The sequence below is a fragment of the Acinonyx jubatus genome, chromosome B3 (genome assembly GCF_027475565.1).
Source record: "Acinonyx jubatus isolate Ajub_Pintada_27869175 chromosome B3, VMU_Ajub_asm_v1.0, whole genome shotgun sequence".
Lineage (NCBI taxonomy): Eukaryota > Metazoa > Chordata > Mammalia > Carnivora > Felidae > Acinonyx > Acinonyx jubatus.
Window position 1 is genome coordinate 98,827,347 of NC_069386.1, and position 25,379 is coordinate 98,852,725.

Here is a 25,379-nt window from a genome sequence, read left to right on the forward strand (position 1 = left end):
TAAAATCTTTTGTATTTCTGTGGTATCAGTTGTTACTTATCCTACTTCATTTCTGAATTTATTCATTTCAGTTATTTTTCTTTTTTTGAGAGTCCAGATAAATTTTTTTTATCTTTTTGTTTATCTTTTCAAAGAACCAGCTCTTGGTTCTTTATTTTTTCTTTGTTTATTTATTTTGCTTTTTTAGTCTCTATGTCATTTATCTGTGCTCTGATCTTTATTATTTCCTTACTTCTACTCACTTCAGGCTATGTTTGTTCTTTTTCTAGTTCCTTTAGGTGTAAAGGTAAATTGTTTATTTGTACTTTTCCTTATTTCTTGAGGCAGGCCTATATCACTATATCGTTCCCTCTTAGAATGGTTTTCTCTGTGTCCCAAAGATTTTGTTGTCTCCATGTATTTTTTGATTTCTTATTTGATTGCTTCATTGAGCCATTAGTTGTTTTGTATCATGGCATTTAGCCTAGACGTGTTTGTGTTTTTTTACTTTTTCTTGTGATTGATTTCTAGTTTCATGCCATTGTGATCTGCAAAGATGCATGCTATAGTTTCAATCTTCTTAAAGTGATTGAGGCCTGTTTTGTGGCCTAACATGTGGTATATTCTGGAGAAAGTTCCATGTGCACTTAAGAAGAATACATATTCTTTTGTTTTTGGATGGAATGTGCTATATATACCTGTTATGTCCATCTGGTCCAATGTGTCATTCAAAGACACTGTTTCCTTATTGATTTTCTGCCTGGGTGATCTATCCTTTAATGTAAGGGGGGTATTGAAGTCCCCTACTACCAATATATTACCATGATTTTCTCTCTGTATGTCTGTTAATATGATCTAGGTATTTAGTGCTGCAATATTGGATGGGTAGATGTTTACAATTATTATATTCTCTTGATTCCTTTATCATCATGTAATGCCTTTCTTTGTCTTGTTACAGTCTTTGTTTTAAAGTCTATTTTGCCTGATATAAGTATTGCTACCCCAGATTTTTTGGTCTCCATTGGCATGGTAAATGTTTTTCCATTCTTTCACTTTCAGTATGCATATGTCTTTAGTTTTGAGGTGAGTTTTGTGTAGGCAGCATATAAATGTATCTTTTTTTTTTTTTTTAGTCCATTCCACCACTCTATGTCTTTTGATTGGAGCATTTAGGCCATTTACATTTAACGTAATTATTGGTAGGTATGTGCTTATTGCCATTTTGTTATTTGTTTTCTGGTTGCTTTTGTAGCTTTTCTCTGTGCCTTTCTTCTTCTCTTGCTCTCTTTCTTTGAGATTAATACATTTCTGTAGTTTTATGTTTGTTTTTTCCCCTTTTCTGTGTGTGTATCTAATATAGGTTTGGGGTTTGTGGTTATCATGAGATTCATATATGACATCTTAAGTAAACAGCAGCATATATTAATTTTATGGTCATTTAGGTTGATACACATTCTAAAAAACTATAATATGTTTTTTTAACTCTCTCCTTCACATTTTATGTATATGCTGCCATTTTATTACATCTAATAATGGCTATTTATTTTCCACTTAAAGAAGTCCTTTGAACATTTCTTGCAAGTCTGGTTTAGTGGTAATAAACTCCTTAACTTCAAAAAAAATTTTTTTTAATGTTTATTTATTTTTTTGAGAGAGAGAGACAGAGCATGAGTCAGAGAAAAGCAGAGTGAGAGGGAGACACAGAATCTGAAGCAAGCTCCGGGCTCCAAGCTGTCAGCACAGCACCCAATGCAGAGCTTGAACTCATGAACCATGAGATCATGACCTGAGCCAAAATCGGATGCTCAACTGACTGAGCCACCCAGATGCCCCAACTCCTTAATTTTGTTGTCTGGGAAACTCTCTCTCTCTCTTTCAAATTTCAATGATAGCCTTGCTGGGTAGAGTATTCTTGGTTGTAGGTTTTTTGTTGCTGTAGTAGTTGTTGTTATTGTTATCGTTGTTCTTGTTTTGGTTTTAGCACTTTGAGTATATCATGCCACTCCCTTCTGGCCAGCAAAGTTTCTGCTGAAAAATCAGCTTATAGCCTTATAGTGTTTCCCTTATAGGCAACTTTTTGCTTCTCTCTTGCTGCTCTTTAAATTCTCTCTATATCTTTAATCTTTGACATTTTAATTATTATGTATCATGGTGTGGATCTCCTAGGGTTAATCTTGTTCAGAACTCTCTGTGCTTCTTGAACTTGGATGTTGTTTTCCTTCCCTAGATTAGGGAAGTTTTCAGTTATTATTGCTTCAAATAAGTTTTCTGCCCCTTTCTCTCTCTCTTCTTTCTCGTCTGGGATCCGTATAATGCAAATATTTGTTTGCTTGGTGTTGTCCAAGAGAGATCCCTTAAGCTATCCTCATTTCAATAAATCTTTTCTTTTTTGTTCTTCAGCATGAGTGTTTTCCATTATCCTGTCTTCCAGCTCGTTGATATGTTCTGCACATGCTAATCTACTGTTGATTTCCTCGTGTGTGTGTGTGTGTGTGTGTGTGTGTGTTTAGTTATTGTATTCTTCAACTCTGATTGGTTCTTTTTTGTTCTTTCTATCTCTTCATTGAAGGTTTCATTAGGTTCTTCCACTCTTCTCTCTAGCCTGCTGAGTATCTTTATGATCATCATTTAAAATTCTTTATCAGACATATTGCTTCTCTCCAAGTCATGTTTTCCTGCTAAGGTTTTGTCTTGCTCTTTCTTTTGGAGAATATTCCTCTGTCTCCCCGTTTTGCATTGGTTTCTGTATTTGTTTTGGGGATTAGGCAGAACAGCTACTTCTCGTAAGCCTGAAGGAATAGTTTTGTGTATGATCACCCCCCATGTAGGTGATGTGTTGCTGGCTGGCTGGAGCTATGACTGGTGTAGGCTGGTGTCCTGGGTCTCTCCATGCAGTGGGCTCTCTGGAAGGACAGCTAAAGCTGATGTGGGCACAGATCAGTGTTGTTCCTGGGCTCTTCATGCAGTGTGTGCCCTGACAAGATATTTAAGGCCAAAATGGGTGCAAGCCAGGGTGTTCCAGGGCTCTTTGCCCATAGGGTGCCCTGGCAGGGTGGCTGAAGCTAAGGTACAGTGTGGCCTGGGAAGTCCCTGGGCCTTCTGTGCTGAGGGAGCCCTGGCAGGATAGCTGAAGCTAAAGTGGATGTAAGCTGGGAGAACCCAGGGCTCTACACACAGAAAGAACTTTGGCAGGATAGTTGGAGTTGAAATAGGTACAAACTGAGGTGTTCTAGGATCCTCGGTACAGAGGGTGCTCCGGAAGGGTGGTTGGAGCTGAGGTAAGATACAGGCTAGGGAGGGGGTGGGTCCTGGGACACTCCATACAGGGTGCGTGCTGGCAGCACAGCTTAAGTTAAAGTGGGTATGGGCCTGGTCCCTGAGCTCTCCATGCCAAATGTGCCCTGGCAGGACAGTTGAAGCTGATTTGAGAGCAAGCTAGGGTGTCCTAGGGTTCTCAGTGCAGGGGGGCCCTGGCTGGGTAACTGGAGCCGATGCTGGAGGAGTGGAGATGTTCTAGGTGTTTGGAGAAGTGGGTGTTCTGGCGGGGTAGCTGGAATCAATGCAGGCATGGGCTGGGGTTTCCTGGGGGTGCTCTGCAAAGGGGGTGCCCTTTGCAGTATGCTGGATCTGGAGCAGGCATTAGCTCAGAGATGCTAGAGCACTCTGAGTCAGCTGTGCCTTAGCAAACCATCTGAAATGGAAGTGGTGTAGGCCTGGAGTGTTCTGGGGGGTGCTTTGCACCTGTGTCACCTTGCTGTAAGGACTGGAGATGTAGTGAGTGCTAACCAGGGGTGTCCTGGTATGCATCATCCTGTGACCATGAAATGCACAAATCTTAAGTGTCTTATGAGGTCTACTAAGAACATATTCTTGAGCAACTTAAACCTCTATCTACTTACAACATTACCATTACCCTGGAAAATTCACTCATGTCCCTTCTCAGGAAATTCCTCCTTCCTTTCCTTGCAAAGGCAATGATTGTTCTGATTTTTTTTCCCAACTAGTCTTGCATGTTGTGGGGGTTTATATTAATGGGGCAGTATATACTTTTATGTAGGACTTCATTCACTCAGTATGTTGTTTTTGAGGTTCATTCATTTTATATGAATTGCAAGCTCTTTCTTTTTATGTTATTAATACTCCAGTGATACGTAACAATTGGTTTGACGTAAATCCATTGTCTGATAGATACACACTTGGGCTATTTCCAGTTTCTGACTATTATGTATAAAGCTACTATGAATATTCTTGTACAAACCTTTTTGTGGATACAGGTTTCCAACTCTTTTGGGTAAATGCTAGGATCAGAATTTCTGGGTCATGAACATCTACATTTAGTTTGACAAGAAACTGCCAGATTTTCCCCAGAGGGGTTTTACCATTTTATTTCACGCTCACCAAAAAGTTTTGCTTCACATCTTCATCAATATTTGTTGCTATGAGACTTTTTAATTTTAGCCATTCTGGCGGATGTGTAGTGGTATATCATTAGGGTCTCTCATATGATTTTTGGTTTATTGGCCTGTCTCTATAGACATCTTCTTGAAGACAGGCACTTTACTCACCTCTATATTTCCTATGCCTAATAATGTCTAACAGAGTACGACTCAATAAATGTTTGTTGAATCAAACTAATCCAAATTGAATCCTGTACTCAGAAAAAAAGATGATCTTCTTTTATAACTTTATTCCTTTGGTCAAAGAGCAGAGTAAGCTCTTTTGTTACAAGCAGTAACATTTATATTAAGATTAGAATGCTATCCAATTGGAGTGATTTGAGGGATCAAGCATCCCTTTCCCCAAATATGTGTTTCATTGTCCCTCTTTTATTTTAACAACTTCATTCCTCTGGGTCTTTTTATGTGGCTTTTCCATTTTCATAGGGCCCTACTAAAGTGGTAATCTATGTAGGAGAAAGATGAACTAATGCTTTAATTACAACCAATAAAAGACCAGATTGTAACTTTGATTTTTCCCCTGATAGTTGGATAGTGGGGTTGGAGTGGATATAGAGAAAGGGCAGGAAAAGTTCATGATCCAGGGAAGGTGCCAAAGTCAAGTGATTGCTGGAAGAAGGACTTCTTTAGTGTTTCAGAAGTCACACATGGACCTTTAATCAAGATTTCCAGCTCAGGCACACCATGGCTGTCTTTTTCCTTTCCTTATCAGTTCCTTCCCTCCTTCCTTTTCTCTCTTGTCCCATTCTTGTCTCAGTTCACAGTTATTTCTGGCACCTGAGTGGTACCTAGAATAATTTAAGTGTTCAATAAATATTTGTTGACCAAATGTAGACTCTTTCCCCAGGGCCATTCAACTTTCTAATAAAATTACCAGTTTAGGGTCAATTAGTAGTTAACAGTGGTCTTCTCTACCCTGGAGACATTTGTATATATAGTTATAAAAATGGCAATAGGGTTAGTCGTATCTTGGTTTGAATGCTGGCTCTTGACTGCATGATTTTACACAAGGTACTGAAGGCCTTTCAATCTGTTTCCTTATGGGTAAAGTGGGGATAATATTGCCTATTTTGTAAGGTGTTATAAATATTAGAAACCTACTTAGCCATTCTTTCCCCTTATTTAAAAAGCTGCTAAAAACAAAGCTCATCTACAAAGCCTTCCCTGATGACCATGGTAGGGATGCCATCATCTCATTTGACCTATCTTAAGTATTTTGCTATCCAATTTAGGGTTGGTTTCATGTTCCTATTCTGGTTCCCATAAGACGTTTTGAGTTCCATGATGATAAGGACCAGGTCTATTCAACTTTTAAAGAAATTATAATCCTTAAGGATTTTGACTTTTGCAATTAGGTACTTACTACTTTTTTTTTATAAAGTTGGTGACATAAATGCTGGTATCAGAGAAACAAAACCCTTATTTGCTTTCAATTGCTTATTCAATCATACCAGTAGACTGTTAGTAAAACAAGTAATAATACAGTTTACATTTGCATTTAGTTGATTTAATTTGATGTAGTAAATTTAATTAAATTTGTATTTAATACAGTTTAAAATTTGTATTTAAGGTGTGCCTGGGTGGCTCAGTCAGTTGAGTGAGTGTCTGACTCGATTTTGGCTCAGGGTAGATCCAGGGTCGTGGGATTAAGCCCCACTATGGGTTTGCACTGAGCATGGAGACTGCTTGGGGTTCTCTCTCTCTCTTTCTCTCTCTCTCTCTCCCTCCCTCTGCCCCTCTCCCAACTTGTGTGCATGCTCTCTCTCTCTCTTTCAAATTAAAGAAAAATTGTATTTAAAATGAAATATATGTTCCTACTATTATTTGCTTTTGGAAGTGACATGCCATCACTTTAACTTTCCCTTAGAAATGAAGATAGAGAGAAACATAAAGGCTGTTTTAATTTCAGTTGTAATGGCTTAATTGTGTGTCTTTTACTCCAAGCTGCCTCAATGTCATTTTAGAATTTTTATATTTATATATAAAAAGATCAAGTAAGTTCACGAAGGAAATAAGTTCTATAAGCCCCTTCATCCCGTAACTGTCACAAATCTCACTTACTGGGTCTTTCTCTCAGAATAGGCAACACTTTTGCGTATCCCAAAAGGATGATGACTGAAGGAGGAAAAATTTTGTAATAGTAACTGCTTTTGTTGCACAGCTCAATCCAAAGCAGGATTTTCTTTTGAGATGATAAAATTGCTGGTGATGGAATAGCGGGGGTGTGGGGGGGAAATTAAACAAAAATATCCTTTAATTAAATACTTAAGACATCTTTCACAAGGAAGAAAAAGGAGATTGATTTACTGGAATAAAATAATTCCTTGACTCATAAAAATTCTTTATTTGGAAGCATTCAGCAGCTCCCTCATTGTGTCCTAAACATGTCATTACTCCCTCTCTCTTCTTTCTGTGTAATTACCTAGTCCCTTCTCTTACTTCTGAAGTCAGCTTATTCTCACTTCACTTCTTTGGCCTTCTGTCCTAAGAATGAAACAGGTAAGAAAAAGAAAATGAAAACCAAGGACCTCATGTCTGTATATACACACAAATAATTCAATCTTACTTTCTTGGAATTTTGATTATAGCATCATAGGTTTTGAATCATGTTGGGGATCTTCCTGTTCTTTAGGGCTTGCGAGAAAGGTCATTGGTTTCAGACTTAGAAGACCTACATTTGAATATTGCCTTACAGTTTAGCAGTTGCATGAACTCCAGCCAACTCACTTAAACTCCCTGAATTCCTCATCTCTAAAATGGGGATAATAATGTTTGTGTCACCAACTTCACAGAGTTCTTACATCAAAGTGTGTAAAAGCAGCTTATAACCACGAAGCCCAGTATGAACCTGTTATTATCACAACCATCGTTTGACATACGAGAACATGGAGACTAGTCAGAAAAGTTAAATGTTTTCCTGAAGGATGCAATGCCTGTGAGTAAAGGAGCAGGAACTAGAAGCTGAGTGCCCAAATTTTTAGGTTGGATTCTTTTGCACCGATTCTTTCTGAGGCGCTTTGTTTCAACCTGTAAGAGCTGTGTTTTTCTCTCTCCTTCTGTATGATTTGGTTTCATTGACCAGTGCATAAGGTAAAAATTGAAATCATGTCTTTCTATTTTACAATTTTAGACTTTGGACTGAGGGTACATGTTAACTCCCTGGATTTAGAGGAGAGACTCAGAAAGTTCACACATGCATTCCGCTTTTGCAGACTGGTTACAGGAGCTTGATTGCTCCTCTAAGGAGTAGTACATGTTTTTATGGGTGGGGAATTCACCTCTCCTGTGGCTTCTCTGCTACAACAGGTAGCAGCAGAAGATGTATAGAAGCTCGTCACATGGTGTTTGATTGCATAGGTCCAAAATACCCCACACAGTTTCTAATCTTAGATGGGCTCCTCCAATAGATCTCCTTGAGGTTAAGACATTGGACTTAAATAACAAAGTGTTCTTTTTTTTTTTTTTTTTTCCTAGATGAACAACATAATATCTTCTCTACATGATGTTCTGGTCTCTACGCCTCTCACCTCTTGTGTTCTAGTTAAGTGGGAGTAGATATTAAATGGGAACAAAAGAGACCTGTGTCACAGAGCCCTGTAACCAGAGGGTGGAAGTTTGTTTTATGTAGCATGAAGAAGATAAAAAGTGAAAAATGTGTTACACAAAGTGGGTAGGAGTCTGTCTGAAGGTGATTTTGGCAGTACAGACAGTTTTCAATTATGTACTTCTTGTTACTATCTTAGATTTCTTTTCCTTTTTCTTTTTCAGTGCAAAAATATGTTTTTATTAAAGCATGAGGACAGGATCCATGGGCAGAAAGAGCTGCCACCATTTTAGATTTCTATCAAACTGTTTACTTTTTAAAGCAAACAGCTGGAGGATTTCAAATGGAAATAAAGGACTGCATTGGAGAAGGTATACTTTCAAACCCAAACATGTATATAGTGATTTAATACATTGGATAAAATAAAGGTTCAAGTACAATTCATTGAACCTGATGAAACCAAGTGATTTTTTCACGCAGTCAGAAACAAACCCAGAAAAACACATATTTGAGGGATACCACTTCTTCCCCAAACATCTACCTACAAGAGCTCTGTATCAAGAGACAGGCCAAGAGGGAATAATATTTATAGACATTTTGTAAACACCTACAGTAGAAAAATCTTTTGTCAAATTAATGAGGGAAGTCGATCGGTACATAAGAGTCACAAGGAATGAGAGGCAAATGACTTTTGTTGGTTATGGCTGCTGAAAGCACACGTGTGTGTGTGTGTGTGTGTGTGTGTGTGTAACAAATAACTTGCAGCAAAATCACAAATTCTCTCATTCCTTTACTACAGCATATATGTGGGGTGATGGGGGCAGGGGGCAGTGCCTTGATTTCACTGTATTGTGGTATAAAATTCTTGGATCTCAGAGCTAGAACAACCTGGTTTTATATCTCAGTACTGCTTCTTATGAGCTCACTATGAGGCCTATAAAGAAAAGATAAAGTTTGGGATTATCTTCAACTGAAATACAGAACACTCAACCAAATGTGGCTTAAGCAATAAAGACATTAAATTATATCACTTAAAAAGAAGTCTAAAGATAAGCTACTGCAGAAGTGATGTAGCAGTTTAACAACATCATCAAGGGTCCAAGCTCTCTTTTTCTAAATTAATTAATTAATTAATTTATTTATTTATTTATTATCTATCTATCTACTTACTTACTTTTTCTTTATCATCTTGAATATATTGTTTTTTCATTATTAGTCTAGTCAGATCATGACCCCGAGATGGCCACTTAGCTCAAAAACATTACCTCACATAATCATGTCCAGAGCAGAAAAGCAAGGAGTTGGGGGCAATGGGACTTTCTCCTTATAAGGCTCTTTTATATGAAAGAAACTCTTTCCCAAAAGGTCCCTGGCTCACTTTCTCTTGTCTCATTGGCCGTATTTGGTCCCATCAACTCGTGATTTTGTGTGGGAATGGGGTTGGGATCCGTTTTCTCTGCTGAGATCTGTTAGCAACTAACTCTGTCTGCTACAGGTAACATCTGTCTTACAGGATAAGCATCAGAGACACTATGTGTAAACCTGTTAGCACTTCACCTAGCCCATCTCAGGCAACCATTAAATGATCATTATTATAACTGTTTTTAAATTATTAGCACTTTTTCTACAATATTTTATTTTCCTGTGAACATTTGAGTAGATGTAGTTGTAGTTGGTATACAGAATTTTGGAGACTGCTTTCATTTCATCAAATTTATAGGGGTGGCCAATGAACAAATTCTTCCCAGTGGAATGAAGGCATGTGTGATGTACTCCACTTGTGGGCCTGGTCCAAAAAACCTCTGATATATCTTTTTCTCTCTTTTCCTGGACGTCTAAGCCCTAGCAGACCTCGTGGTACAGATGGTAGACCCTGCCACAGCCCTGGATCCTGAATGAATGTATAGAACGGAACCACCACTCCAATCCCACACTACTGCTTACAAGTGACACGAGTAAGAAATAAATTCTAATACATCAAGCCAGCATAGACTTTGAAATTGTTATAGCTGCTGTTACCACAACTAATACAGAAATTGGTACCTCAAGATGGTAACTACTACAATGAATAAGGCACTAGTCCACTTTTATTTATATTTATTCTCTGGAGCCTTGTCTTTTGGAATACAAGAATGACAGCAACAACAAAAAAGAATTTATCTTAATGAAGAGCATCAAAATAGTTGGGATAAAAAATTAATATGCATACAGGAAGAAAATAAACCCCCAAATCCAAATTGCTTGGAATAATTCATAATTAATGTTAATATAAACCAACTGATGAAAAGTATTTGCCACAGTAACTTCTAATGCATGTATTTAATCATTTTAGTTTGATGCTATCAATAAGTAATAATAAATTATTTCTAAATCCTGCTAGAGTGTTTCTTTTTTTTTTTTTTTTAACGTTTATTTATTTTTGAGACAGAGAGAGACAGAGCATGAACGCAGGAGGGGCAGAGAGAGAGGGAGACACAGAATCTGAAACAGGCTCCAGGCTCTGAGCAGTCAGCACAGAGCCCGACACGGGGCTCGAACTCACAGACCGTGAGATCATGACCTGAGCCGACGTCAGACGCTTAACCGACCAAGCCACCCAGGCGCCCCTAGAGTGTTTCTTATTTAAAACGTTGTATTGCCTCATGTCTAGGGCATGTCATAGCCATGTGGGCAAGCAACGAAGGATATATAAAGTCTTTTAGTAACCATGGTTCTGCATCCCCAGAGTTAACACCCTGAAGCTACAGTTTAGACCTATTGCAGCAAAGGAGATTGCTTTGCTATAGAACCCTGGATAATTGGGAGGGCCCCAGAGAAACCGACTTGATTTTGTGTCTGTTAGGCAACTCTAAAGTATGTGGAGAGATAATGGTAGAGGCTGATATATTGATTTTTGTTCCTTGTGGGAGGCACACCCTGAAAGGATGGCTAGGGAAACTCAGGTTGTTAGGAAACCCATTTTGGGAGGGGGATTTGCGTGAGTCTCCCAGTATATAATTAATTAATCCTGCTTAATTGCTCTGAGCCAGCCAGGTATTTCCCAACCATTCAATGAGGAAATATAGATGAAGGTATAACTCCATGCCTGGCACCATAGTAAGCACAATTATGATGATTATGAGGATGACCGGGCCACTGAAAATTTCCAGTAACTTTGACCTACAACTTCTTTTTTTTTTTTTTTCAGTATATGAAGTTTATTGTCAAATCGGTTTCCATACAACACCCAGGGCTCATCCCAAAAGGTGCCCTCCTCAATACCCATCACCCACCCTGACCTACAACTTCTGATAGCAGGAAGCCAAACCTGAGTTTAAGTTATGTTCCCTGCTGGGTCTGGTGGGCCCTGATTTATTTCTCAATGAGGAATTGAGAAGAGAGCTGAAAAAGGTGAGGGGAAAGCACCAGGCACTTGAGTTCAATGCAGAAATGGTGCTTCCCAAGGATGTGAGCTACTGCTGTACTTGTTTAGGGAAAAATGTGTGATACCACTTAACCCTCTTTCCTTAGGATGCTAGTTAAATAAATTATTGTATTGAATGAAATAACATTTCGTAGTTAAAAAGAATGAGGTAGGTCTATTTGTACTGACACTGAAACATCTCTAGGATATGGTCTCAAGGAAAATAAGCAAATTTCAAGCAATATATAAAGATAATTATTTATGAAAAAAAATTGAATATGAGGAAAGAAACAAATTCAGTCAACTAAGTCCAATTTAATAATTTAAAGTGTTTTTTCTTTCTTTTCCCTTCCTTCCTTCCTTCCTTCCTTCCTTCCTTCCTTCCTTCCTTCCTTCCTCCCTCCCTCCCTCCCTCCCTCCCTCCCTCCCTCCCTTCCCAAATTTCCTCTCTTTTCCCTTCTCTTCCACAAGCTGGTAACTATGTATATGGAGGTACTTACGGTCCTTGGGTCTACATGGTGCCCACGGGCTTCTCTTTAATCCTCACCAATCTATGTAGAGATAATGCCCCTTTTATTTCTGGCCACTGCTCATCCTAACACATCTGTGGCTTAACTCAGCGGCTGGTAAACTCTCGATCTCTTCTTTTTGCTCACATAGGGCTCTATGGTCCTCCCTGGTGTGTTGAGTTCAGAAATCTGGCTGTGACTCCTAATTGGACCCAAGTTAGGAATATCTACCCTTTTGCTCCAAGCTACAGGGTTACCTGGCCTTATTAAGACAACTACCATAGGCTTGCCTGCATGCACCATTTACTTTTCTAAAGCAAATGGAAACTTTTTTTGTTAAAGGTATATATTTTTAAGGTTTATTTATTTTTGAGAGAGAGAGAGAGTGAGTGCCAGTGGGGTTGGGGCAGAGAGAGAGGGGAAGGGGGACAGAGGATCTGAAGCAGGCTCTGTGCTGACAGCAGCAAGCCCGATGCGAACTCATGGACCACAAGATCATGACCTGAACCAGAGTCAGAAGCTCAACCGACAGAGCTATCCAGGTGCCCCAAAACCAAATGGAAAATTTTGAAACTTTTGGTAGCTCCCATATCACATGGCCGCAGAGGGAGGCCTTGGATTCAGAATTTCCTTTGGTTTAACCATACTGCAACCATTATGGGGATTTCCTTTCAGACTACTGTTTTTAGAAGTGGGGGAAAGTCCCTCATACCATGCCCTCACCTCCCTTCTTAAGCTAACACATCTCTCTTTAGGATTTTTACTAGGAGGGGATTGATCACTATATACATTTTTACCACCTGTTCTTCCTACAACCATATCTTTCTCTTTTCACAGTGCTTTTAAAGGAGGGATAGACTTTCTATTTCCTCTTTACGTGTTTTAGTAAAACATGTAATTAGCTCATGATCTAGGGCACCAAGTTTGAATCTTGGAATACTAAAGGAGGCTAAAAATTTTTTTTTAAAATTTCTTTTCTGTCAACAACAAAGCCTCGTTTTAATACTATTGTATTTTATCAATTTGAAGAGGCTATGATTGTTAAGACACACTATTATTTTGTGTACCTTGAGACTATAACACAATGCCCTAATCTGACAGTTCTGTGGAAGGCATGAATTGATCATACCACCCTTGGATTGCAGTGAAATATCTTTTATCTACATCAAGGGATTTGGGATTTCTCTTGCCTTTAATCACAATGCTTGACAAGTGATGATCATTTCACAAGAATGTCAGTAAAATAATGTAACCTAATTTCAGTGACATATCAATATCTTACTTTTGTAGGGATATTACAGCACTTGGCTGTTGTTTTGCAACAAAATAAGACTTGTAATAATCGATCCAACTACAAGTTTTGCCTTCCTTGTATCAAATTTACATTCTATTGCATTATTTTTATGCCTTTCTGTATATGCAATACTTTTTTTCCCCCAATGACAAATCATAGTGTAATATTTTTGAAGACTATTTAAATTGCAATTACACTTAGCCCGGAAAAAGATGATTAAGTTTGGGATCATGAGTTGAGTCTTGAGGTGTTCTTGATGATGGAGCAGAAGCAGAGGTCAGACTGAGGCATCCTACCTGGCTCAGTGGGCAGCAGAAGCCCTGGCAGTTAACAATACTGAAGGAAGAGAAAGGGAAAGGGAAAACCATGGGCGTTCACATGGTAGCTGCCTGGGACACTCTCACTTTCCATCTTCCTTGCCGGAATGTCCTGTCCTCAACAAAGCTCTTTCTGACCCATTAGAGATTAGGTTAGCTCTTCTATTAAGTTCTTGTATCATAGTACCTAATTTAGTTTTTTAAAAAATGGCTAGTTTAACTATATATCTTCTTACCAGAAAGGAAACTTTATGAGGATCTGTCTTGCTTACCATTTGATCTCTCTGCTTACCATAGTTCCTGAAGATGCCAATAAATAATTGATTGGAGTGATGACATAGAATAAAACCTTTCAGGTTCTGGAGTCCTGCAGTAGCATAGAAGAACTAACATCTTTGTTTTAGAGTTTCTGGATGCTGTGTCCAGATGAGGAAGCAGAATCACTCATAATTGCTGATGATATATCTATATTGGGTCAATGGATTTGTCTACCTATTAGTGTGTCTAAAGGTCCTTTGTGTTGGGATGGGGGAATTGGGGAAGGGCAGCCTAGGCTTTGGTAGAGGTATGTTTAAATGCTCGTTCTCCTGTCAGGAAGGGTAGATTGTTGGTACTTCACTTGCAGTCTAAAGAGGTATTCTAGGAGCACCTGGGTGGCTCAGTCGGTTAAGCCTCCAACTTCGGCTCAGGTCATGATCTCATGGCCCGTGAGTTTGAGCCCTGAGTGGGGCTCTGTGCCAACAGCTCAGAGCCTGGAGCCTGTTTCAGATTCTGTGTCTCCCTCTCTCTGCCCCTCCCCCACTCATGCTCTGTCTCTCTCTCTCTCTCTCTCTCTCTCTCTGTCAAAAGTAAACAAACATTGCAAAAGTTGTTCATATATTCTTATGCTTTATGCTGATCAAATCAATTAATAAGAATATTGTAGGGGAGCATGGGTGGCTTAGTCGGTTAAGTGTCTGACTTGGGCTCAGGTCATAATCTCGTGGTTTATAAGTTCGAGCCCTGCTGACGGTTCAGAGCCTGGAGCCTGCTTCGGATTCTGTGTCTCCTCCTCTCTCTGCCCCTCCCATGCTCATGCTCTGTCTCTCTCTCTCTCTCTCTCTCTGTCTCTTAATAATAAATAAACGTTTAAAAAATTAAAAAAAAGAATATTGTAAAAATTCTTATATAATTGTGGTAAGCGGAATAATGACCCTCCAAAGATGGTCATGTCCCAATCTCCAGAATGTGTAAATATGTTACATTATATGGAAAAAGGGACTTTGCAGATATGATTAAGGTTAAGAATCTTGAGGTGGGAGAGTATCCTGGATTATCCAGGTGGAACCAATCTAATCACATGGGTCCTTTAAAGACAAGAAGGAGATAGGACTATGGAGAAATGGTCAGAGAGATGCAACATAATGGCTTTAAAGATGGAAAAATGGGGCCATGAACTAAGGATTGTAGATAGTTTCTGAAATCTGGAGAAGACAATCAAAATATTCTCCCCTCCTCCAAAAAAGAATGTACTGTTGTTGATACTTTGATTTTAGCTCAGTGGGAACTGTGCTGGACTTCTATTATCTTAGGGATCTGTAGGCTACAGATCCCTAAGATAATAAATTTATATTATTTAAGCCTTTAAATTTGCATCAGTTTATTACAATAGCAATAGAATACAAATATAATAATGATCTATAATTAGTAATTTTATTCTAAGGTACTCTCTATATGCTTCAACAATATTGTATCTACTAAGTCTTTTTTGTTAAAGATTCTACCAGGGTCACTTAAGAGCTAACCCCTAGATGATCAGGCAAGCTACCCCAAAGGGTGACCTCACATCAGTGGGAACTGGGAATGGGTGGATGAAAACCTCAAATTTCTGGGGCACCTGGGTGGCTCAGTTGGTTAAGTGTCTGACTAGTGATCTGGGCTCAGGTCATGATCTCACGTTTCATGAGTTTGAGTCCCATGTAGGGCTCTGCACTGACAGGGTGGAGCCTGCTTGGAACTCTCTCTCCGTCTCCCTCTGCCCCTACCCCACTTGTGCTCTCTCTCTCTCAAAATAAATAAATAAACTTAAAAAAAATTTTTTTAAACTCTCAAGTTTCTGTACTCTGTTGGGAAATTTAAGGTGTGTTTCCCATGCTTTCTGAGAGGGGCCCTAGTGGAATGAAACCGTGTTGCCCACCACAATAACCCTTCCCTATTTTTCCTATTTCTTCCCTTGAGTGTTAAGTGGAATTAGGCATAAATGAGCTAAACTTGGGAAGTCATGACAGAGGAAGGAGAACCACACCCAAGAATGCTACCTTCTGAAGGCCAAGTATCTATGGTCTAGGGAGAAATACAGGAAACTCTAGCATAGAGGCCTTTCTGAGTAATCCTGGGGATGGCAATGCATTTGGTTGCTAGGTGGTGGTTGGCCAAGGTCTTAAACCACAGTAAGCCCAGCAACATGAGTAGGCCCAAGCTGTGAAATTTGCCAATGAATAGGCTGGAATTCTGGGGGAGCTCTGCTCTTACATATTCTGGGAGTCAACTGGTAGAGAAAAAAGAGGAAGAGCTCCCTTGAAGAGTAAACAGTACGTGCACAAGCATGGGGCCTTAGAATGACTGGAAAAGTGGGGTCAGGATGAGAAGTGGAAAATGAAGCCAGAAAATCCACCCTGATAATATTCCTAACAGAGAACTTAACTATATAAAGTAAATAGTAACAGACATAAAGGGAGAAATCGACAGTGATACAATACTAGTAGAAGACTTTAACACCCCACTTACATCCATGGATAGATCATCTAGACAGAACATCAACAAGAAAGCAGTGACTTTGAATGACACATTAGACCAGATGGACCCAACAGATATATACAGAACATTACCTCCAAAAAAAGCAGAATACACATTTTTTTTCAGCTACACATGGAAAACTCTCCAGGATAGATCACATGTTAAGCCACATCACAAGTCTCAGTAAACTTAAGATGACTGAAATCATATCAAGTATCTGACCACAATGGTGTGAAACTAGTAATCAAGGATAAGAAAATATCTGGAAAGAACAAAAACACATGGAGGCTAAATAAGATGCTAGTAAACAACAAATACATGGAGACAAATGAAAATGAAAACATAACAGTCCAAAATCTTTGGGACACAGCAAAGGCAGTTTTTTAAAAAAATATATTTTATTTTTAAGTAATCTCTAGGTCCAATTTAGGGCTTGAACTTACAGCCCCAAGATCAAGAGTCACATACTTCACTGACTGAGCCAGCCAGGTGCTCCCAAAAGCAGTTCTAAGAGGAAAATTTATAGTGATATAGGCCTACCTCTAAAAACAAGAAAAATTTCAAATACATAACCTAGCCTTATACCTAAAGGAGCTAGAAAAGAACAAAGCCCAAAGCTAGTAAAATGAGGAAAATAAAAATATTAGTGCAAAAATAAATAAAATAGGGGCATCTGGGTGGCTCAGTCAGTTGAATAGTCAACTTTTGATATTGGCTCAGGTCATGATCTCATTGTTGTGAGATTGAGCCCCAAGGTGGACTCCGTGCTCAGTACAGAACCTGTTTGGGATTCTCTCTCCCTCTCTCTGCCCCTCCCCCACTTGCACGTACGTGTGCTTTTTCTCTGTCCCCTCTCAAAATAAACTTTAAATAAGTAAAACACAGAAAAATTTTTTAAAAAATCAAAGAAATCAAGAACTGGTTCTCTGGGAAGATATAAAATATTGACAAACCTTTAGACTCATAAAGAAGAAAAGGGAGAGGACTCAAATAAATAAAATCAGAAATAAAGGAGGAGAAATAACAACCAACATGACAGAAATACAAAGGATTATAAGGGAATATCATGAAAAATTTCATGCCAACAAACAGACAACCTATAAAAAGTAGACAAATTTCTAGAAACATACAATCACCTAAAACTGAATCAGGAAGAAATAGGAAATTTGAACACATCAATTAGTAGTAATGAAATTGAGTTAGTAATTAAAAAAAAAACTTTCAATAAACATCCATAAACCAAAAAGCAACCTACCAAATGGGAGAAGATATTTACAAATGGTAATTTTGATAAGGGATTAATATCCAAAATATATAAAGCACTTATACAACACTGAAAAAAGAAATAGCCTGATTAAAAAAACGGGTAGAAGACCTGAATAGATACTTTTTTTTTCAAAGAAGACATACAGATGGCTAACAGACACATATGAAAAGATGCTCAACATCACTAATCATCAGGGAAATACAAATCAAAACCATAATGAGGTATCACCTCACAGCTATCAGAATGGCTAGCATCAAAAAGACAACAAATAACAAGTGTTGGTGAGGATGTGGAAAAAGGGAACCCTGGTGCACTGTTGGTGGGAATGTAAATTGGTCCAACCACTGGGGAAGACAGCATGGAGGTTCCTCAGAAATTAAAAATAAAGGTAACGTATGACCCTGTAATTCCCCTTCTGGCGATTTACCTGAAGAAAATGGAAACACTAATTAAAAATTGTATATGCACCCCTATGTTTAGTGCAACATTATTTATAATAGCCCAGATATGGAAGCAATCTAAGTGTCCATCCATAGATGAATGGATAAAGATGATATAATATACATGTACAGTGGAATATTACTCAGTTATAAAAAAGAAATAAGATCTTGCCATGTGGCAACACAGATGGACCTGGAGGGTATTTTACAAGTGAAAGAAATTAGAGAAAGATAAAGACCATATGATTTCACTTATATGTGGAATATAAAAAACAAAATGAACAAACAAACACTTTTAAATATGGAGTACTGGTGGTTGCCAGAGGGGAGGTAGGTGGCAGGGATGGGCAAGTAGATAGAGATAAGTAAGAGCTACAAACTTCCAGTTATAAAATAAAGTTACAGAGGTGAAAAGTACAGCAGAGGAAATATACCCAATAATACTGTAATAACACTGTATGGTGACAGATGGTAACTACACTTATGGTGAACATTGAGTAATGTGTAGAATTATTTAATCGATATGTTGCACAGCTGCAATTGATATAACATTGCATGTTAACTATACTTCAATAAAAAATGGAAAAGAAATGGGCCTATATTGCAATATCACGTTGAGTATTAAAAACAAAAACATAGGCAAAAATAATAATATTCCTAACTATTACAGCTTATTGAGTATTTATTATGTATAGGCACTGGGTCACAGGCTTTCAGGGAGATTGCGTTTTGTTCTTCCAACCTCACTACTGGTCATTTGCTTTTTGTTCTTAATCCATTCTTTCCCTTCCCCTGGCTCTGGGTAGTATCATAGGAGGTCACAATTCCCAGGTTTGATTGCTAATTGGTGGCCAATGAGAGTTCAAAAGAAGACGCTGGCGAGGAGAGAGAGGGAATTCAGGGTATTTCTCTTTCTCTGTCTCCGGTCTTCCACAACAGCTGCATCTCCTCTCTGGCCCCAGCTTCTGCTCATAGCCCACTTCCCTGTTCTGTTCGATGATCTGGTACTCCAGGGTGGGGCTGGATCCTACATTCTGGAATATGTTCTTCCAGTTCTAGGAGTGGTGGTAGCTTTCTATTGTTGCAAACCTCGGGGTTGCCTTACCTGTTTGGCCTCAACCCTTCCCTCACCTGTTTACCCCAAGTACCGAATTGAATTTCCTTGGAAATACAAGAGTGGTTTCTGTCTTCCTGACTGGACCCTGACTGGCACAACCTCCAAGGGAGGCAGGCACTATTGAGAATCCATTTTAGGGCTGAGGGAGCTGAGGCTTGGGAATATTAAGTGGTAGGCTTCAGGTCTCACTGCTAGCGAGTAGGGCAGTGTAGGCAATAGATATGGCCTTGGATCCCAGGAATTGGGTTTGGTTATGTAGGAAGTGGAGATCAGCAAAGGCTTTACTCAGAAGAAGGACATAATCAGAACTGTGTTTTGCAAAGGGCAACGGCGGAATGTCTTCCATCTCCAACACAGTAGCTTATTCCAACAAAACTACCTGGTTTCCACACAGATCTATGTTGCAAAAAGGCACAAAAGACCTTAATTGACATTGTCTGTTTGTTCCTTGGTTTCTCTTAATTGTATGCTACATTTTTCTGCAAGTTGAGCTAAGAATTATTTCACCAATGAAAAGTCTTCTGTGCAAGCCCAACTATTACTACCTGACCAATCAAAGTCTTTGTGAACAGACTGTTTTCAAGTCTCTGTAGGTTCTGTGATAATCTGTAAATACTTCTTTCCTTGAGGAAATACTATCTGTAAATACTTCTTTCCTTGGGCCAGAGTGTGCCAGTGTACAAAGTGAATCTATAGGATGTAAATTATCCATGAGAATATAAGATTTACTCTACACATTTATATGAATAAATGAGGCAAAATCATGTTTTAGTATTGACTTATGTCCTACAGGTATGCCTGAATTACCAATAAGTTTAATTATAAAAAAATTAGGCTATACTTCCCAATCTTAATGTATTTTCCCATGGACACATTGCCTTTTAATACATTTAGGCCCAGCCAGTTCAAAATGTCTCTTGCTGCTATAATGTCCTTACATATTCATATTCCATAGTTCTTTATCTGGATAAAAACTAGATTCATAAAACTCATAAACTGCCCCTTTTCAGTTCTAGCACTTTCTTTTGTGTCCCTCACCTCTTTTCTAGCTTTTTGCCTTTCTAACCTTGCATAGGATTATATAAAATGCAGGCACTGATCAATGGGAAAAATTGTAAAAAAATGGAAAATAATCCAAAATACTTTAACATCCATTAATATGAAATTTCACTTTTGCATTTTACATTTTTAGTGAAGAGTCTTGTAATCCCATGAGAAGCTGCATGTATGATGATTAAGAACATGAATTCTTGAGCCTAGCTGTGAATCCAGACTACCTACTTGCTAAAAATTTATGGTTTGTATAGATCACTTAACCTCTCTATGCCTCAGTTCCATCATATATAAAATAAAGAATAATACCTATGTCATAGGTTTGTTATGAACATGGAATGAGTTTAATAGGTTTGAAACATTTAGACTCGTGCTCAGCACAGTCAACAATTATAATTATAAAATATTATGTGAGTCAGTCCATGGTTTGGCATGGAAAATTTTTATTGCTACCATATAAGCCAACAAAGGTAGGAACATTATTACATTTATGGGAGGAGAAAAGATAATGGTATGCAATACATTTCCCAACACTTAACTGGTAATATTAAACTATTTAAGCTTCATTTTATTGGATACCAGTATCATTCATTCATTCCTGCCGTCGGAATGGATGTTCTTGTATCCCAAGTCACTGGTGATTGTTAACACCACCAAGGCAGGTCTTCAAATTCGGAGCAAAAAAGAGGGTGAAGAAGGGGTCAGAGAGGGTACTGTAGCAGTTAGGGGAGGGACACTGGGATCCTGTGGGAAACTCCTCGAGGGCTGATTTGCTGGTGTTCCTCTCTCTTTCCTCCCACTGGCTTCAGAAACCGAGTTGCCTACTCCCATCCCCTCTGGCACTACTTACTTACAAGCTCCAGATCAGGGGTTCTTTGTGGCAGGCTAATCTGAAACATAATACCGGCTACAGGCTCTCTGTGCCCTCACTGAGGCAAGCACACATTCACTTTTACAGTTTCTAAATTTAGGAATGCATGCTGATAATAGAGAAAAACCAGGGAGTTAAAGTGGAATGTGGGGCTCCCCTCTTGCTCTCTCTTGCCTGGGATTCCCTCCTTCACAGCTGCGGTGGCTGCTCTACATTCTGTCCTTTGGCTCCTTACACAGCAAGATGGCTGGTTTTCTGTTGGAGTTTTAGCCATCCCAGAGGGATCCTGCTCGTGCTGTTCCTTTAGCTAGAAATTGTAAAAATGAAAAACTTACTCAGTACAAGTCCCTTCTTCCAAATGTTGACTCTTCTGCAGAATGTGCCTGCTTTTGGTCACTCTCCAATGCCTGCAGACAGTTGTTTTTATAATTTGTCTGGAGTTTAGAGTCATTATCTGAAATGGTTGTTATGATAGAAATTTACTTGTCTAGTAACAGATATGGAACCCTGTATTGATCTAAAATTAACATTCACTGAGTTCTTAATTTCATTTACTGTATTTTTTCAGTTGTAGAATTTTCTAGTTTTTTTTTTAAAATAGTTGTATTTAATTGTTAAAATTCTCAGTCTTGTGTTTTGATTCCCCAAATTTATTAATCATAATTATTATAAAGTTTGTTGCTTATACCTCCCTTATCTGGATCTACTGTAGGTCTGTTTTTTTTAATTAAATTACAAATTCACCATTAGTTAAATAGTCAAGACCAGACATGAAAAAGAAGATAAATTCATTTCTTGATCTCATTCATCCTGCTAGCTGTAGCCCCATTTCTTTGTTTCTTTTCACCACGGTATCTTGGAGAGAATCCTTTATTCTTACTTTTCTTCAATTATCTTCATCCATTTTTCCCCTTCAACTCAGTCTGACTAATCCTTCTCTTTTTTGCCTTCCACTGTTTTTATATGCCATGAGTGGCCTCCACATTGCTAAATCCAATGGTTAGTTGTCGGTTCTCATCTTTTTGATGTGTTGGTTGATTATTTCCTCCTCCTTGAGAAATTTCTTTACTTGGCTACCAGAACACTGCTCACTCACTGGTTGCTCCTTCTTTTTCTCTTTTATTGCTTTTTTAAATTGTCTTTTCTTTCTGACCTTTTTCCTTCCTTTCCCCTTGCTTTTCTGTCTTGGATTGACCTGGTGCTAAATTCTTCATCTTCTTTCTTTAGCTGTACTCATTCCCTTTGTGATCTCCACCATCATATAGTTTTAAATATATTATATTTATATTTATCTATATATTAAAACTCTAAAAATTATGTCTCCAGCCTATATTTTTCTTTCAAATTCTAGACTTATATATTCAACTGTCTACTTGATCTATATATGTGTGATTACAGGTGCTCAGTGATGAATAACCTAAAGGGGTAGTTAGAATTTGGGGTTTATACACCTAACACAGTAGGATGAGGGGAGGGGGAAGAAAAGCCTCCTATAGAGAGAACAAATAGATTTCTTTATGAAAGACAAAAGGGTTTCTAGGAGAACAATGAGATATAAGAAAATTTGTGATGTTTGTTTACGCAGGTGCCAGTGGTTTTTCTCTCTTCATGGCTCTGAAACCAACCCCACCCCCACCCCACCAGAGATTTATGGTAGGTTTACTCTCCTGGGAATTGACCTATCCTGAAGAGGGAATTTATAGCAGCCTCATTTCTCAGAAGATTCTGCTTTCAGTAAAATACGTGAAGCTCCAAGAAGGCTTCCTTTTGCATTTGCTCAATCTCAAGTGTTTTTATCTTAAAATAATATTTATACCACTTCTGGGGGTCTGAGTAAGTCCCCACCAAGTCTTTACTCAGCTACTAAGACTCTTAGATACTGCTTTTGGAATCTGAAAACTTGGAAAAGCATCCTCAAAGGTTATACTACTCTCTCAGTTTTCCTCTTCTCCTGGATTTTGATTTTATAATTCTATCTAGAGAAATCTCCAATGCCTTTCAGTGAATTAACAAAGTATTTCATGTAACTTTTCTAGCTGTTTTTTTGTAGGAGGGTTGATTTAAAAATGGTCTACTCTTCAATCAGTTAAGCGTCCAACTCTTGATTTTGGCTCAGGTCATGATTTCACAGTTTGTGAGATCAAGCCCTGGTGCTATTACCATGGAGCCTGCTTAGGATTCTCTCTCTCCCCACCTCTCTCGCTGCCCCTTTCCACTCTCATGTGCTCTCTCTCCTTCAAAAATAAATAAACTTAAAAATATGGTCTACTCTGCTATTGCAACAAGCAAGACATTTTAGGTATTGTTTGAAGGAACCCCCCCCCCAAAGATAAGTAAGCAACAATCATCAGTCCTTCTGTGCCTCTTTATACTTCCAGTTGTTAGCAATCCCTCAAAGTCTACAATCTCTAGATGGTTAAATATGTTGTTTGCATGCCAGCCAAAGTTAGTTTCAGGCTCCATCAACTGGAGGTGGTATAAATAGATCTTCCATTTCCTGTAGGAACTAAAAATCTTCTGAGCTAACCCCCAAGTGTAACCCCAAGTGTACAGGACAAGGGATGGGACTTGTGAAACCACTTTGTCATACTTGCTGCAGATGAACAAGCCAGTCAGGCAATAGAATGTGGGAGGTTATCCCACACTTCTCTCCACCCTCTCATGAGACAAACTTTACTCCACCTGTGTCTCTGCTTTCCTCTCATTCCTCTGTTGAGCTCTGATGTCTGCAAGGCTTTGGTTGGTTAACATATTTGAGCTGTACACACTCCTTTAACTTAACCATTTTATTAAAATAGTCTTTCTTCTTAAATGTGGATCACTTATCATGGAGCCATTTCATACATATCATTTTGGAAGTTATTACTATTTATCATAACAAGATCTATTCTATGATTTGGTTCCATTTGTTACTTTTCATATCTACTGGAAGCTGATTGCTTTGAAAAAGCTACCTTCTCTCCACTACTTCACTGTTTAAATGACATTTGTTGCGGTAAACTAATTCCGTTTTAATTGCTCAGAAACTTACTTTTTGAGATCGTCAACTAAATTGTTCAAAATTAAGTACACAATATGTTACCTAAGTAGATGTGACCTTTTCCACATCTTTTCCATCAGATTTTATACTCTGTATCTGGTCCTGTCTTCTTTTTTACACACCACACAAATAATTTCAATTTCAAACTTACAGATAGAACAATTTCTAAATGTTGAGTAACTTATATTATAACATATTCCCTTAAGGGAAAATGGGAACATCATACAATGTTCAGTACATCATACAATGTCATTATTTCATTTTTTTTTACATTAACTTTTTAAATGTTTTATTTATTTTTGAGAGAGCATGTGAGTGAGTGGGGGAAGGGCAGAGGTAGAGGGAGACACAGAATCTGAAGCCTGACACGGGGCTGGAACCCACAAACCATGAGATCATGACCTGAGCCGAAGTCTGATGCTTAACCGACTGAGCCACCCAGGTGCCCCACAATATCACTATTTCAGTAGAAACAGTAACAACTAATGTTTATTGCTGGGCATGTTCCACACCTTACCCTTGGTTACACCTTTGGTTTCAACTCATTCCCTATGAGTTGAAGGTATCCTCTAGGACCCAGAATGATCCTGTGCATGTGTGGATTGTAAATATCCTTTTGGTTTAATGATATGCCTCAAATAAGGTTATATCTTAAATGTGTTATACTTATTAATGGCCTTTTGTTAAGTTTATGATGAATACATGTAAGTTTATTATTGTATTAAATGTTTTACCTACATTAACCTGTTTTATTCTAATTATGACTTACTTCATTTTATAAATGAAGAGATATATAGATGTATGATGTTTAAACAAGATAAAAGGTCATAATTGGAAATAGTGCAAGAAGGGTTAAAGCCCAGGTATTTTCTTTAGAGCCTTAATATCTATGTTATGTTACAATTTTTAAAAAAGAGGACTTCATCTTTGTGTTTTGCTACCACCAGTGTTAATACACACACACATGTGCATGTGCACATGCACAAAGTTGCAGAAGACAATGAAGTAACTATAAGTAAAACAAGATCCATATCAGAACTATTACAACATTAAAGGGAAAAAGAGACCTGGCATAAAGATTGAGAATACAGCCACAATTTCAAAGAGTGCAAAACCAGATGGAGATTTCAACAAGATTAGTATTAACTACAAAGGAGTAGAATTAAGAAATAGTTACTGTGAATATCTCAATAAAGCTAGAAAAAGTTGAAGTAGCTGCTATGAGAAAGGTATACATAATAATGTTCAAAAACTGTTCAAAGCTTGAGAGCATAGTAAAAGAAAAAAAATGTCATTGAAACCTTTAAAGAGCA